The sequence below is a fragment of the Aphelocoma coerulescens genome, chromosome 1 (genome assembly GCF_041296385.1).
Source record: "Aphelocoma coerulescens isolate FSJ_1873_10779 chromosome 1, UR_Acoe_1.0, whole genome shotgun sequence".
In the NCBI taxonomy this organism is placed as follows: Eukaryota; Metazoa; Chordata; class Aves; order Passeriformes; family Corvidae; genus Aphelocoma; species Aphelocoma coerulescens.
Window position 1 is genome coordinate 49,002,938 of NC_091013.1, and position 15,384 is coordinate 49,018,321.

The following is a 15,384-nucleotide window of genomic DNA, read 5'->3' on the forward strand; positions in this document are numbered from 1 at the left end:
CACTACACACTAAACACATGCTGACCAACAAGCCCAGAAAATCCCTGGCACTTTAAAGAAAAGCTAGGATTGCAATGTAGAGCATTACTTTGCAAAACTGTCCAAATGCCAGCAGGACTTTCATTGTTTAGACAAGAAAGATGGCAACAAAAGGACTACCTTAAATGACCTCTCTTAAGTGGAGTATTTGCTTATGTCACAGCAGAACATCAGTAGATCTTGAAAGTCAGGGGAATATCATTAATTTTAAACTGAACAGATGAACAGGCTAATACAAGGTCAGAGACAACAGCAGTAACACTGCAAGAAATATATACGCTAAAGAAACGAAAAATAAAAGTCAAGCATCTTTCAAAGCTGGGTTTACACCCATAAGGGAAATTTATACAGTGGATGTGAGCAATGTATTTGGAGATAATCCCAACAGCATGTGATCAAACCTCAATTTTTAGATTAGTCATTGCAAAGTTCCCTTTGTGCAAAATCAGAGGATGATTAATTTATTTTCAAATCAGACCACAAGTAAAGACCAAAAACAGGGCTGTTGTAGACAGGAAAGTTGGATGTGTTCACTTGTATAGTCACAGAACAACCCATAAATGTGGTAAAAGATAATATGGTCTCCACAAAGTAAATTTTTTGAGACACATCATTGTTGAAAAAATATTTTTCTATCCTCAGAGACATCACAGCATGTTTGTCTATATTACATGTTATCTTTTGGAAAAATAAGCCACCATCTGTCTTGTATTTGGTAACAAGCTTTTTGCATGAAAATAAAGTAAACATTATGATGGTAAGACAACTACCAAGGTCTAAGTAAATAGCCTTTTTTCCTGAGGAAAGACAATAGAAGACCATAATCAGTGAATCTGAAGAGTTTTGGAAGGATACAGCAATATTCTGCTAAACAAAATTAACATTTCATAATAATCAAAATAGAAATTCCATCAAATAAGAACAGTATTTTGGGGTGAGAGAATGGACTGCAGCAAGGTCAGGATCATCATGGCCTGCTTGACTGAACAGAGGAGGAAAAAGTGCAAGTCAGTGGTTTGTGCATGTCCTACCAAAAACTAAGCATTCAAAAAGACAACTTTGTTTATGGTGTTTTGTTATAAAAATGTACAGGATGCGACCCAATAAAGTTGCAGGTAACTGAAACTGCCATGGAAGTCACGAGAATACACAGAGGAATACTTTTCTTTCATTATGCATGTATGGCTTGGAAATTGAATACCTTTAATAATGTCAATGACACAATAAAGATTACAGAACAAAACTGCACTAGAACGGATTTTGCAGTCAGAGCACACAACTAGCAATCGGATAATGAGAGAAGTCTGAGAGAGCTGGAACTCTAGCCTGGAGAAGAAAAAGCTTGGAGGCAGGGGGATGTGGATCTTATCAAATGTGATAAAAGTACACATTGATATATTGATGAAGAAAAACAGCCAGACTCTTCTCAGTGGTGCCCAGTGATAGGACATGTGGCAATGGGCACAGGTGAACACACCTGAAATTCCATTTGAAAGCAAGAAGAAAATCTTTCTTACCCTGAAGTTGATCAAACACTGGAACAGGACATCCAGAGAGGTTGTGGAGTTTCCTTGAACATATTCAAAACCTGACTGGACATTTTCCTGGCCAGCTTGCTCTAGGTGACCGTATTTGAGCAGAAAGGGTTGACTAGATCATAGAATCATAGAATATGCTGATTTGAAAGGAACCCATCATGATCATTGAGTCCAACTCCTGGTCCTGCACAGGACCATCCTCAAGAATCACACCCTATGCCTGAGAGCATTGTCCAAATGCTTCTTGAACTTTATCAGGCTGGTGCTGTGACCACTTCCCTGGGGAGCCTGTTCTGGTGCCCAACCGCCCTCTGGGTGAAGAACCTTTTTCTAATATCCAACCCAAACTTTCCCTGACACAATTTCAGTCCATTTGCTTGAGTTCTGTCACTAGGCACCACAGAGAAGAGACCAGTGTCTGCTCCTCCTCTTCCCCTTACAAGGAAGTTGTAACTGCAGTGAGGTCTGTCCCCAGTCTCCTCTTCTCCAGGCTGAACAGACCACATGACCTCAGCCACTCTTCATATGGCTTCCCCTCCAGACCCTTCACCATCCTCATGGCCCTCCTTTTGACACTAATAATTTAATGTCTTTTTTATATTGCTGCACGATGAACCGCACACAATATTCAAGGTGAGGCCACCCCTGTGCAAAGCAGAACGGGACAATCCTGTCCCTTGCCCAGCTGGTGATGCTGTGCCTGATGCACTCCAGGACATGGTTGGCCCTCCTGGCTGCCAGGGTATTGCTGACTCTAATTTAGTTTTCCATCTACAGTGACCTCAAGAACTCCCTTCCACCCTAAACCACTGTGTGATCCTGAGACACTTTGAAATGGAGAGAGCAAGCAGTTAAGCTCTGTGAACAGTCAGGAGTTCAGCAGGGGCCTCAGTGCTTGAGATAGACTTCTTTATCATGGCAGTGTGTTGCAGTGAGCCATGGCCAAAGCCAGGGTCAGCCAGATCATGTGGACCCAAAGGTCCATTGGTTTGATGCTGCCCCAGCCCAAAAGCCCTGAGCTGTGATCCGTGCCTTACCTGTAGCCACGGTTCGCCCTTCCCCACATTTCTCATATCTGGCCGCTTTTCCAGAGAGTTCTATGTTCTTCGGCAGCTAATTGGTCCTTGTTAATCTTCCCAGCCTACCCCTTCCCCATGTGCTGTAATCCCTTCCCCCCGCCTCTGTAACACCCCGTGGTTGATGTATCATTAGTTGCTGTGCATTTCCACACCCCTTTGGCAGGGGTACAAAAGGCTTTGCAAGCCACGTGGCTTTGGCTTCTCTCCATGAATTTTGTTCCTGAATAAACTCTTTCCCCCACGAGGAAGTCCTTCTGCCTTTTTCCTCCCTCCTTCGCACACCCTCACCATCGGTGGGCGAGGTGAACCCAAGCAGGTGCTTCGCCGGCTCTCCCGCGCCAGGGTCAGTCTCCGTCTGTCCCGGCTTGGGGCAGGCAGAAGTTTGCTTGGTGCCCGGGACATTGTGCTAGCCGGCACGGGACCGCAGCAGCAGTGGAGATGGAGCCATTTTACCAATAGCCTTTCTCCATAGTCCAGAAAGGAAGGACATGAATGTCAGTGAGCTAATTGCCCAGTAAGGTAACTAAAGGCAACAGCTCCAAGTCCAGACACTACGTAACTTGAACCAGTGCAATTACAACTGCCTAGCACACAGCACATCAAGACATATCTAAATGGCAGATGGATGTTTGCCACAAAGTTTCCTGCTCATGCCGTGAGACCTGCTGGAGCTCACAGTAACTTTATCACTGCTTGAGTAGGTTTCCCTTGCAGGACTTGGCTGTGTGAGAGGTCACCTTCTTCGTAATTATGGCTGCTACTTTTCTTTCTACCATGAGGGTAATATGAGGATAAAGCCTTGCTAGGCAAAGGATGTGTGCTGCAGAAATAGTGGCTCACCCCTGCACATTCAGAAGAGTCCATGAGAAATTAAGTCCTTTCTTTTACTCCATTTATCTATGCATCTTCCATCTGGATTTCCCAATAAAGGATTATAGAAATCCTCAATTAACATGGCTATTTGGTTTGTACTTCCTATCCAGCCAGCAAATGTGTGCAAAATACGAAATCAGACAAATCACAGGCTACCTCTTCTTCGAGAGGGGATGTAGAAAAGGAACCCAGGTCATTTACAAGTTTGTTGACTCATCAGTGATAATTGCTAGTTATTGTTATTTTTAGGAATAACACCTATGAGGGAGCAGGAATGTAGGAAACACATTTATAACACAGTAGATTCATCATTTCCACTGTTGGTGGAACAGCTTGCAAACCTTTTTCACTCAGGGGTAACCAATCCACTTTCAAAGAGCTTAAATTGTTAATGATTGTTCATCTAGTGACTCAGAATTTTATTGATCTGTCTGTACACTGCACCATTTAAACATGAGCTATCTTTCAACTAAATGCCCAGTTAAAGCTTTCATATTCACTGAATTTTTTTTTAATAGGAGCTGAATTGGAAGTTTTCAAGCTTCTTCCTGTGACCAAAGATCCACAAGTATTTATCTTTTTCTCTTTTTCCTGTTTTTTGGGGGTTTTTTTTAGATCATAAAGTTTTCAGCACTCTTAGGAGAAAAACAGAACTATCTTGATGAAAATATGAGATAATACTGGTTATTTTGCTAGTCAAGGATTCACACCGTAAAGCTATTACATTGAACAAGTTCAAAACACTTTTAAGAATGGAGGTAGGCTTTAACTTTATTAGCCCATGCAGTCTGCAAGAAAAAAATTATTCTGATGTTTCAAAGAGGCTGGGCATGGGAAGGGGGTGGGGGGGGAAGTCAAGACAAATTTTCTCACAAATTTTTGTTTGATTTTTCTTTCCAGAATGAAATAATGGAAACTACAGCTTTTATAATTCTGGAGAAAGTTTTCTGGAAACAGGTTTTCTGCAATTAAGTTGGATGAAACAGTCCTTAGTAGAAAAGTAAAAAACAGAAAAGGGATTTAAACCTCCAAAATGTAGAGAATATAATTCATGAAGATTTTACTGAATTGCACAGCCTAACCCTGTCAGCATCAGATTTAACAAACTTTACTACTATTTATTTTTTCAGTTATCATAGCAAAGGACAGCAAATGCTCTAGATATTTTAGAGGGCAGGCACAACTAGGCAGTTATTAACCAATATTATTGTGTCTAAAAATGAGCTGAGAATCAACCTGCTTTAGAAAATTCCATGTTGGAGCTGCTAGTGTATAGCGTGTAGACTTTGCTATCAAGGGTAATAACCAATCTGTAAAAGAAGAAACCATAAGTATGTATATTTTTAGAGCTAGAGGAATGTTTTGAATTCAACCTGACTAGACTATATCAGAAATACTCTCAGAGAGGATGTTCTCCAAGTTATTTGTAAACCCATGTGCTGATGATTTATTTTATTCAAGCAGGTGAGATGCTATCATTCAGGGCATAACAAATGAAGTATTTAGTGTGCCTTGCACATACTAATCAAAGTGAAGAAAGGCAAAGGGAACAGTCAGAGCTTTCACAGTTTGAGATGAGAATACATTTTATGTGAGCAATAAATATGTTGAAAGGGAAATTCTGGATGCTCAATTCTGGTTCTTTGTATTAAACAATAAAAATATTTTAAATGTGGGCTTGTCTTTTAGACCATAGATCAAAACCCAGTGCAGTGCAAGAGTACCCAGTGAATGCAGTTATCAGAGAATCTGTATCTTCTCACTGGTTGAATTTTAAAGAATTTTGCAAACCAAATGTACCTTCCAGGTAACATTTTCCCTTCTCTGCTCACACTTCAGAGATGCAAGTCTAAGCACCTAAAGTTAGGGTAGGAGTTCAAAGTACTGTTTTGATGGGCTAGAAACTACTTTTTCAGAATTTTCTGGCATGCAGTAAGGAAGAAAACTATTCATCACTAGTATAGGAGGAACGTAAAAAGTTATGATGAAGACCAGCAAAGTACTTAGTGCATGCCATATATTAAGACCAAATTTTATGCAAGAAACATTGTTTTGACAGTGGACAATAAAGTTTATGAAACCATTAATGTGACTTAATGCTGAAACTTATGTATATAAGACAAAACAGTCTTAGTACAGGCTCAGAAATGACTTTCCTCAACAGCCCGGTTTCTTATACAACAGAAGTTTGAGGGAAGCAGCCATTTTGTACTGGGGACTAGCTGCAATCATGAACAGGTCAAACTAAACATAAAATCTACTTGCAGAAACTTACGGAACTTGACCAAGAATCTTATAATTTAGTACTGTTGGTTTAGAAGAGAAAGTGTATTTCCTAACTCAAGAAATATGGAAGCTGAAGAGAACATAATTCAATTTTATTCCCAGCATGTGGTTACCCACCTTTCTCTGAGAAGTCACTGTCAAGCAAATATTTATAACTCTCCAAGAAACTCCAAATTTACTGCACATTTAACTTCTGAATAAGATAATGGGCTGATGGGAACTGGAGGAGTAGATGGCCCATGATCTGTGTCAAGTGACAGGGCATTCAGCTTTCACTGTATCAAACAACATGGTTTGCCCCAAAATCCTGCTTTGGGATGTGGTGGGGAAATCAGTAGCAGGTAGCTGATCTATGCCATAGTATTTCTTGTGGAGAGGGAAGCTGTAGGGTCCCATAGACCCCAAGGACAGGGTGACATGAGATGGGGGTGGCAGAGGAGCTAATGGAATCCTGAAGGACCTTACCCTTCCTCATCCTCACCCCAGATACCACAGCATCAGAAAGAGTGGTTATAAATTTCTGAGAGAGATGCCAATGTAGCAAGTATATTCATATGTTCACAGGAGAGGGAACACTGGGTAAGGAACTTTAGTACTATTCCGTGTGTGTGTGTGTGTGTGTGTGTATACACATATATATATGTATTTGTTGATGTCCAAGGTTTGCAATGCATGAACTATTTACTTAACACATAAAGTCACTGCCAAGGAATATTTTTATCGTCTATTGAATTTGGCAAATCTGTATTCTGCATTCATCTGTTACTATTTGCCTTTTGTTTTCTTCATCTGTTACAGAATTAGTGATTTGAGTCTGTTCTGAAGGTGTCATTTATCATTTTGAGCAACTTCATGTGCTTCAGTCCTGTGTGATGACTCTTCTCTAGTGAGGCTTATGTGTTCATCCACTGAGGTCAAAGGAGTTCCAGTCATATTCACATCCCAGTGTTTATGTAACATTCAAATATTTCAATTTAGGCCTTAAGGCAAGGCAATGGACACCTGCTGTTTGATACAGAGTTCCAGTGTTTACCCAGGAAATGAAAATGAAATGCAGAGTTTTATGGGAGGGATATTTTATGGGAGTTATATATTTTGTTTGTCTCTACAAGGCGGTCAGATGGATTAATCCACCTGCTGTTGTTTGGTGAAAATGGGAAGATCAGTTCCTCCAGCTCCTTTGTTATTATTGCAGTTTTATGAATGTGTTGTCATTTAAGTAGTTTATTCTTTTTACCTACAGACAAATATATCACACTCTTATGTGTGAATGATTTGTTTGGTTTAGGATAAGAATATATGCACAATGTCTTTCCTATTGGTTACAATAAATTGTGTGAAGAAGTGTTGCAATTTAGGAGCATTTCAACCTTGATTGATATCTGTCTCTTTTAAAAAAATCTATTTATTCACCTTTCTTGTGAATAAATCCTAGAATAGTTTCTTTTCAAAATTTATATTTACATTTTTTATATTTTGCAAAAAAAGGCAAAAATTTCTACTCCTTCAGGCGAATCTTAGATGGTGGGAAATGCTGCAAGTGTTCTCTTTATGAGGTTTTCTCTACTCAAACACCTAATTCTATAAAACCTAATAAAGACCAAAATTTTCCATAAAAATTCAAAAAAATTGTCTAACAAGGCTTTCCTAGATCACACTGAAAGTCCTTGAATTCCCATCTTCCATGTCCAATTGAATATAGGAATAAATCACAATATTTCCATGAATTTTTTAAAAGGGAAGTATGAGTTATTTTTATGCTTTACTGCCTACCAGCTTAGCTATCATTGATTCTTTGCTGTGGCTGATTTGCTGTCATGTTCTATTTGTAGTCATCTGCAGCCATAAAAAGCTGCCAGACACTGCTAAAAAGACAGTACAAAAAGGCTTTGCACACATTTTGTCCTATTGTGAGAAAGAGCTTTCCCTTTAAGAATATGCTGTAGGTGAGATTTTTTAAGACTTATAATTGAATAATAATTAGAAATTGATTGTGCCACGAATTATTTCTGACGTTTGTCAAATTAATCATCAATAACTTTCCGTATTGGTTTGTCACATTTCAATGACTGAGCAGTTTTGAGCCAGAAAGTCATTCTAAAACAATTTTTTTTTTCTTTTTGCCCAAGTGCAAGGAACTGGATCAGGAATGGATTTCCACAGCCAGACCAGACATGGCACTGAGCTGATCTCCTTCCTTCTGGGGGCCATCCCTGCAAAACTGATCTGTGTGCACCCAGTCACAGAGTGTAAGAGAGGGGAACAAACCTACACCTTCTTTTTTCCTTCCTCCTCCAAATACCATGGCACACTATTTGTATGTGGACCAGAACACAGGCAGACAGAGCAGTCTGACATAGACTAAGCCTTCTCCACAGATCAGTACTATAGTTATTTAAACCCAGTCTTTTGTAAAGAAGAGAGTGATGTTCTCCATCCTGCACCTAGTACAGATTTGATGTGATGGACCTATGATGAAAATGGTGAGGAGAAAAATAGGATGGGGGGGAGGTTGCTTCAATTCTTGCTATCTGGTGATGTCTCATTGAAGGCATGAGATAAGAAACAAGAGCGATCATTGTGAACTTTATCCCATAGAGTCAGAAGGATGTTTACTTCCACTTATCTGGTGGCTACCTATGAGATATTTCTCAATATCTGTCTGGAAGCAAACACACCTTTTTATGAGGTCTTTGTCACCTCACTCTGGGTTTATACTCAGTCTCCATGGAGCCTGAGAAGCAAACGGATGTGAGCAGTCTTGAGTGAAACAAAGAAGATGCCAAATCAGGAAGACAGCATTCCTCCCTGCACACTCTGAGCAGCCAAGGAGAGGGAAGGGAAGGGAAGGGAAGGGAAGGGAAGGGAAGGGAAGGGAAGGGAAGGGAAGGGAAGGGAAGGGAAGGGAAGGGAAGGGAAGGGAAGGGAAGGGAAGGGAAGGGAAGGGAAGGGAAGGGAAGGGAAGGGAAGGGAAGGGAAGGGCAACATTTTCATTTCAGGAGCTTTCTTCAGTACAATTTCTGTGTAACTTAGTAAAAAATTGAGAAACTATAGGAGAAAGGATAGACACCTACTATCCTGATCCTCAAGTCGGTTTTGGTTGTTTATCCACTGATAATCTAATAGAAAGGAGTTAGCTATGTCCAGCTGTGTTCCACTAATAGCTCTAAGGACTCCACAGGCTCTTTGGATGAAAGATACTAAATAGCATTTCTGTTCTGTTGTCAATTTTCTGTCAGTGTGCTAACCACCCAGCATCTCCCTCCTTCTGTCAGCATGCAAGACACTGCTCTAATCAGCAGCACATGGGCATTGTCATTGTGTCAAACGAAAGTAATCACTGGTTTTGACAAAATCTCATTTTTCATTTTCTTCTCCAAGGGGCTTGGGCAGTGTTTGAGTGCCTGTACTCCTCATCTTGAATCCCAAACTGCTTTAGATGACAGACAGACACTCATTTCCTAGCAACAGCAATTTGAGTGTTTGAAGGTGAATCAAAACAGGAACTGAAAATTTCAAACAGGTAGTAAGGTTTAGCAGCTTAGTGAATTTTAGATACCTACAGGATTAAGCAAAACTGGAAATTGACTGACTTTTAGGAACCTAAGTCACGGCATAGGTGGGGTTTTACAGACGGAATCCTGTTCAACATTTTTATCATCTGATACCTTAAATGAAGCAATTCAATCACCTGCGTCATCAGGCAGATTTCTTTGTTCTTCCACCTTCTGTGTCTCCTTAAAGAGAGTTTTCACTGGCTTTTGAGCTTACAAACACATTTAAGAATGCCTAAATAGATTTTCTGCAACTGCATTTACAGATCACAGTTTGACAGTCTGGGCCTTCAACATTCAGAATGTAGCCAGTATAATTTTGTTTCTTTTCCCATGATCATGAACCCGTGATTATTTCAAAGTCCCCACCCGACTCCAAATGGAGTCACTGGGAAGCATTACCTCTGAACTTGATAACAGCATTCACCTTATTTGACACGGTTTGGTGCTGTTGCAATAGCTGATAACACACAAGAGCAGGAGGGGGGAACGAGGGGGAGAAAGACATCCCAGAGAATGAGCAGCAAGTGCTTGCACAAGCCTTTCTTTCAGTTCAAGTATGTAAAGTGAGATAAATGGCCAAACTGCAGACATACTGTATGCAGCAGGAGCCAAAGGCTGCTCCCCAGATTGGCAGCTCCAGAAACCATCAGCACTGGATCCTCTCAGCAATTACCAGCTTGGAAATGTCCTTCCATTGATAGTGATGGACATAAACCAGCTGAGTCTCAATAGTGAGAGAACAGAGGGAGGAAGAGCCAGACAGCAGGACACAAACAGCACCAAACACTGGGACCAGCTGCAGCCTGCAGGTCACACTTCCATGTCAACAAAAAAATGTTATTTAATATTTTCCAAATACTGAAGCAATTCATCACAAGGTATAAGTGGATCTATAACGTCTGAGATTGCCGGTTGAAGATTAACTGGATGTATCACATTTCCAGTGCAGCAACTTAAATGGGAAACAAAATAGCCTGAACCTCATAGGCAAGGCACTTATTCATTCTCTGCAGTAGCAGGGTTCCCATGCTGGTCAGCCTCAGCCATGTCATTAAGGAAATCTTCATGCCAGAGCATTTGTATGCATGAAGGATGGTGCTAAAGCAGGACAGTGCCAGCCTGTCGGAATTCAGCTGATGTGAGAGTCTGATCAAATGTACGCAGCTGCCTTCATCTAATCTAGAGCCTGTACAGCACAAAATTACTGTGAATCACCAACTGGGACCAGAAGATTATTGTTTAAACACAGAGACAAACTGGCAGTGAATGGTTTGCTAGTGGAGGGTGCCTCTAAAAATATCTACTTTCCCCTGCAGACAGTCTTCAAATGGACACCAGGCTTCGCGCCTGTCAGAGGTGGCACTTCCAGAGAGGCAGAGCCACAGCAAGCTGCCTGCACTCACCTGCTGCACTCGCTTCACACAGCTTCAGGATTTTATAACAGAACAAAGACCTTCAAAATACACAGCACAGAGAGAAGTCCCACACGAACTATATAGAGAGGTGTAATTGTGCCATATATCCCCAAGTGTAGATGAAAACAAAAGAGTTTGGAAGTGGCTTTTAATTTCTGGCCTATTACTTTTTAGCACATCTAACTCAATCTATATCTGTGTTAATTGTATCTAAAAAAACCCTAATAAATAATAATTCAGTGCAGAGTCATCCAGCAATGGTAATGACTGACATTTCTGTTCCCTGACTTCTGACTGACGGCATCCCAGTTGGACTCCAGCACTGCTGACATTGCCTCAAGTCAAGAGCAATGCTCAGGTAGTGACTGTGGAGCAAGACAGTTCTGACAGGAACTGCAATGCTGTCCCCTGTATTGTCCCTTCAGAATAGTCACTTACTGGGAACACTGATTAAATGCAGCACTTGTATGCCACAGTACCAGCTCTTCTACCAGACCTCAGGAGTGGGTTCATGTGCCCTACTTCAGGTGTCTAAATCTTAGATGGGCAAGTCTGAATACAGCAAACAGAGGAAAAATAAATCCCTCAGCATTTAAGCAAAACCTCTCATCTGACCCCAAAGCATTTATTTTTTCCCCCCACAATGTTCCTTCAATAAATTTTTAAATAATGTGTTTTCTACTGAGAATAAAGTTCAGTGCTGACAGTTTGAAACTCTGGTACAGCTTTTTACTCCATACACATGCAGTCAGCTGGAAAAGCACTGCCAGAGTCATTTACTTAGAATGAAGAGGGAGGAGGACATGCCTGTTCTGGTTTTCTTTTTCGATTTTTTTTTTTTATTTTTAAGGGCTCTCTAATTTTTCCGAGAGCAGTACCAAGGCTTGTCAATACACATCTATCTGAAACTGCAATCCTAACAAGCAAGAACCAATGGATATGCAGCCAGCAAAATTTCAAGTTCCCTTCTGATAAAATTCCATCTTTCAACAGCTTTTTCAAGAGTTAGCTTTGCACTGGAGTGAAGGAGAGGTGGCAAGGAACATTCCCTGATGTGTTGTCAAATAAAACAACTTCACTAGCAATATGGCTTACTTGAATTCAGTTTCATGTAAATTTGAAATAAGCATACCCCTTTTTTTCTTAGAAACAGTCAGCATTGTCCTGCATTTTTGTACTACCCATCATAGTTAATAACACTCTCTCAGGGTGCCCAGCTGTATTCAGCAGAAACCAGTTCAGACCCAGCACAGACAAATTCTGCCCTAGAAGTCAGGTGTATTAGTTAGTTAATAAGTGAAGGGCTGAAGGAACAAGCTTGACAAGAAACTTCCAAGTGATGTTGTCAGGACAGGGACTCATCTCAGCATGATCCCAGCAAGGGAAACCACCAGGGAGAGAGAAAATTCCCACCTAACATGCAAGGGTTGGCTATAGCCAAAGCTTTTGGCATGACAAGAGAGGAGCAGAGCAAAGCAGGACTTTGATCTGCCTGGAACAGAAGTGAACTTCTGATCATTTAAAAAAAGGAGGATGACTGACAACTGATGAAACCAATTTCCTTTATCAGAGCTGGAGGTCTCACAATTAACAAAGCTTAGGACAATTACAGGACTTTCTTCCTTTCTAGGTTTTGTGGGTTTGTTTGGGCATCACTTTACATTACTGCATTACGCCTGCGCTTTTCAGCCTGAAAGGACTTTTGGCTATGTCCTGAGATCTCTGCCCTACAAGCTGATCCATGAAGTCAGACCAGAGAAGTTTCTGCACAGCTGAGGGGCTGTGCTGGGGATAGGGCTCCCCAAGATGAGTGTTGGAGATGCCATGGAGGCAAGTGACAGTGGAGGAAGGCAGCTGCTACCCAGGAAAACAAGTGCCAGCCGAAAGAAGGGAATAACCCTTGAATTCAAAAAGGCAAGAGGAGATTTTTAATTGAAAAAAAATGAAGAAGGGATTGATTTTAACACCGCTGACTTGTGAGAATGAAGAATAGCGCTGCACAGAATTAGCAGCAGCTCTAAAAGAAGAAAATCTATCCTGGGGAAACATATTACAAGATTTGGTACTGTCCTTCCTGTTCAAGCTTTCCAATGAAAAAACAAAAAACCAAACAAACACCAACAAAAAACCAATGCAAGTTGATCTTGATTTGTGTGGGCTTTTGAAAGCAAAAAGGGTAAACAGGTGATGTGCCGCTCTATGTAATTCACATATTTTACCACTTTGAAATGTGTAACATTATTTGTGCTGTTTGTGTTGGTGATGCATTCTTACAGCATCCAAATCACCTCAGAGGCGAACCGTGCTGTGCACACATCACAGGAGCCAGGCCCATCTGTCCCTGCACACACACATACACACACACCTCCCTCCCATTTCTAGTCAAAATAAACACAGCAGGTAAAAGGTCTGAGGAGAACCCACAATTACAGAGCTGAAATGTCCTTGTTTGCAGCGAGGCAGCAGTGAGGCAGCATGGTGATTGGATCCTTGCCCAGGCATACCCATGCCCACCTCCACCGGGAGGTTTTACCACTTCTAAACCCACTACTGAAATTGGGAAGCCAGGTCTTTACTTCAAAGCTGAACAACCCTCCTTCCTTCCTGGACTGGAAGGACTGTCCACTTCTAACCAATAACACAGTATTTAATGCTCAGTTCTGGGTTATGGGAAGTGGAGGAGAGCAGGAGCAAAAGGAGAGGAAGCTCTGCCTTGCCTTCAGTGTGTTCAGTTCATGCCACTGTCAAAACTCTGCACAAATGGAGTCACAGGTGAGCCCTGCTCACTTGGCAAGCAGTTTGGATGTACCTGCATTGGGTCATGCATTGTCCAAACACCTGCCTTTTCTCCTGAATCCACACCATAGCCTTTCTGGTTTCTTGTCCCCACAGGAAAATATGTGAATAAAAGACCTCCTTGTTCTACAGAGTGTTGAAAATAAAAATACATGAAAGACAAAAGATGCTTGGATCCCATATTAAGGGAATCATCCTCATGTTCTGCAAGAATTATTTTAGCAAAATGCATCTGACTGTTACCAATTTTAAGATTTTATTTTTTAAGTGCCAAAATGTGTGTACAAATGCATTTTGAGAGAGAACTTGATACACTCTGGTCTTTAAAAAGGACAGATCCTTCTCTGTGCTGAATTTTTTTAAAAGTCCTTAAAAAACAATAACCTGCCCTTCACCACCACTGCCCCTGGACTCTTACCCAGAGGCTGTGCCATGTGCCTAACTAATCAAAGTGTTGTGTTATGATTGCCATGGTGACTGCAGTCCAACAGCTGCCTTGACATTTCATCTTCAGCTGCTTTCAAAATGCTTTCTTTTTGCCAAGGAAAACTTTTCACAATTATTAATTTTTTTACTATGCACTGTTCCCTCCACTCACAAAATAAATATTTAGGAAAAAAATCAGCAGAGACTGCCTCAGTTCTAAAAACATATTTTGCTAATTGCTTTTGTTCTCCTCTCAAGCAATTTTAAAGGTTACTGAGGCTTCAAACAAAAAAGCTTATGCTTTGTTTTGAAGACCAATGATTGTGCACTACTGTGTAGGGTCACCGCAGGTGGCCAGGAGCAACCTCCAGCTCCCAGGTGCAAGGGCAGCTGCCCAGCCCTACCCAGCCTCCCTAAAGAGACACACCAAGCCCATCCTCACCCTCCAAGCCACCCAAATACAGCCGTCTCACTTTGTTGTTTCCCAGTTTTGCTGCTCATTCTCCCACCAGTGCTTTCATCTACATGCACACTTCTCCTGGAACTTTCAGGCTGTTGCTACTTCTGCTGTCTTTTGAGGAGGTGAGGAGATAAGATAGTAAAGGACACAACTAAACATGTCTGTTTCTTCCTACCCTAATAGAGGGCAGGTTGTGCATTGCAAAGCACCTGGCTGGTGTGGAAGCCCCCAGGAAAAGTTTTGGGGAAGCCAAAGAAGGTGCAGCGGTGGAAGACCATGAACTCCCCTTGTGGCATAGCCATAGGGTTTAGCATCTGAATTGGCTACGTTTCATGTACAGACAGGGATAAGAAAGCACCATGCAGATTTTAAAGACATACAGAAGAGCTCTGCTAACTGAAGATTCGTTTCACTGCTATTCATTTCACAAACAAGCATTTTTTAATTAACTAAGCTGGTCGCCCCCTTTCTTTTCCAAAGGAGGGAAAGTCATAGCCTTCCATTGAGCAGCCTGGGACATATAAGAAAGAACCTTCTCTGCAGCCTTTCAAAGTATTTTCCCCCAAAGATGCCTTCCCATCCTAGCCTGCACTCGAGGATGTCTTAGATAGACTGGTGCCAAGAAGGTGTGGCTGGAGACATGCTGGGGCACGGAGATGTGCACAGGACATATTGAAAAGAGATTGATTCAAAATCCCAGCAGGCTGGATTATCTGCATCTTGGCCAAGGTAGGAGACACATGATGTGTGTGTGTGTGTGTACATGTTGAAAGGATTTTGACAATAGTAAGAATGAGGTCAAAACTCTGAGCCATTTAGGCTGACAAGGAGTAGGGTTTAAAATGAAAGCTTCAAACCACTTTTTAACAATTTTTCTTTAATTTTAAGATATGATGACAAAATTGAATTAAAAGC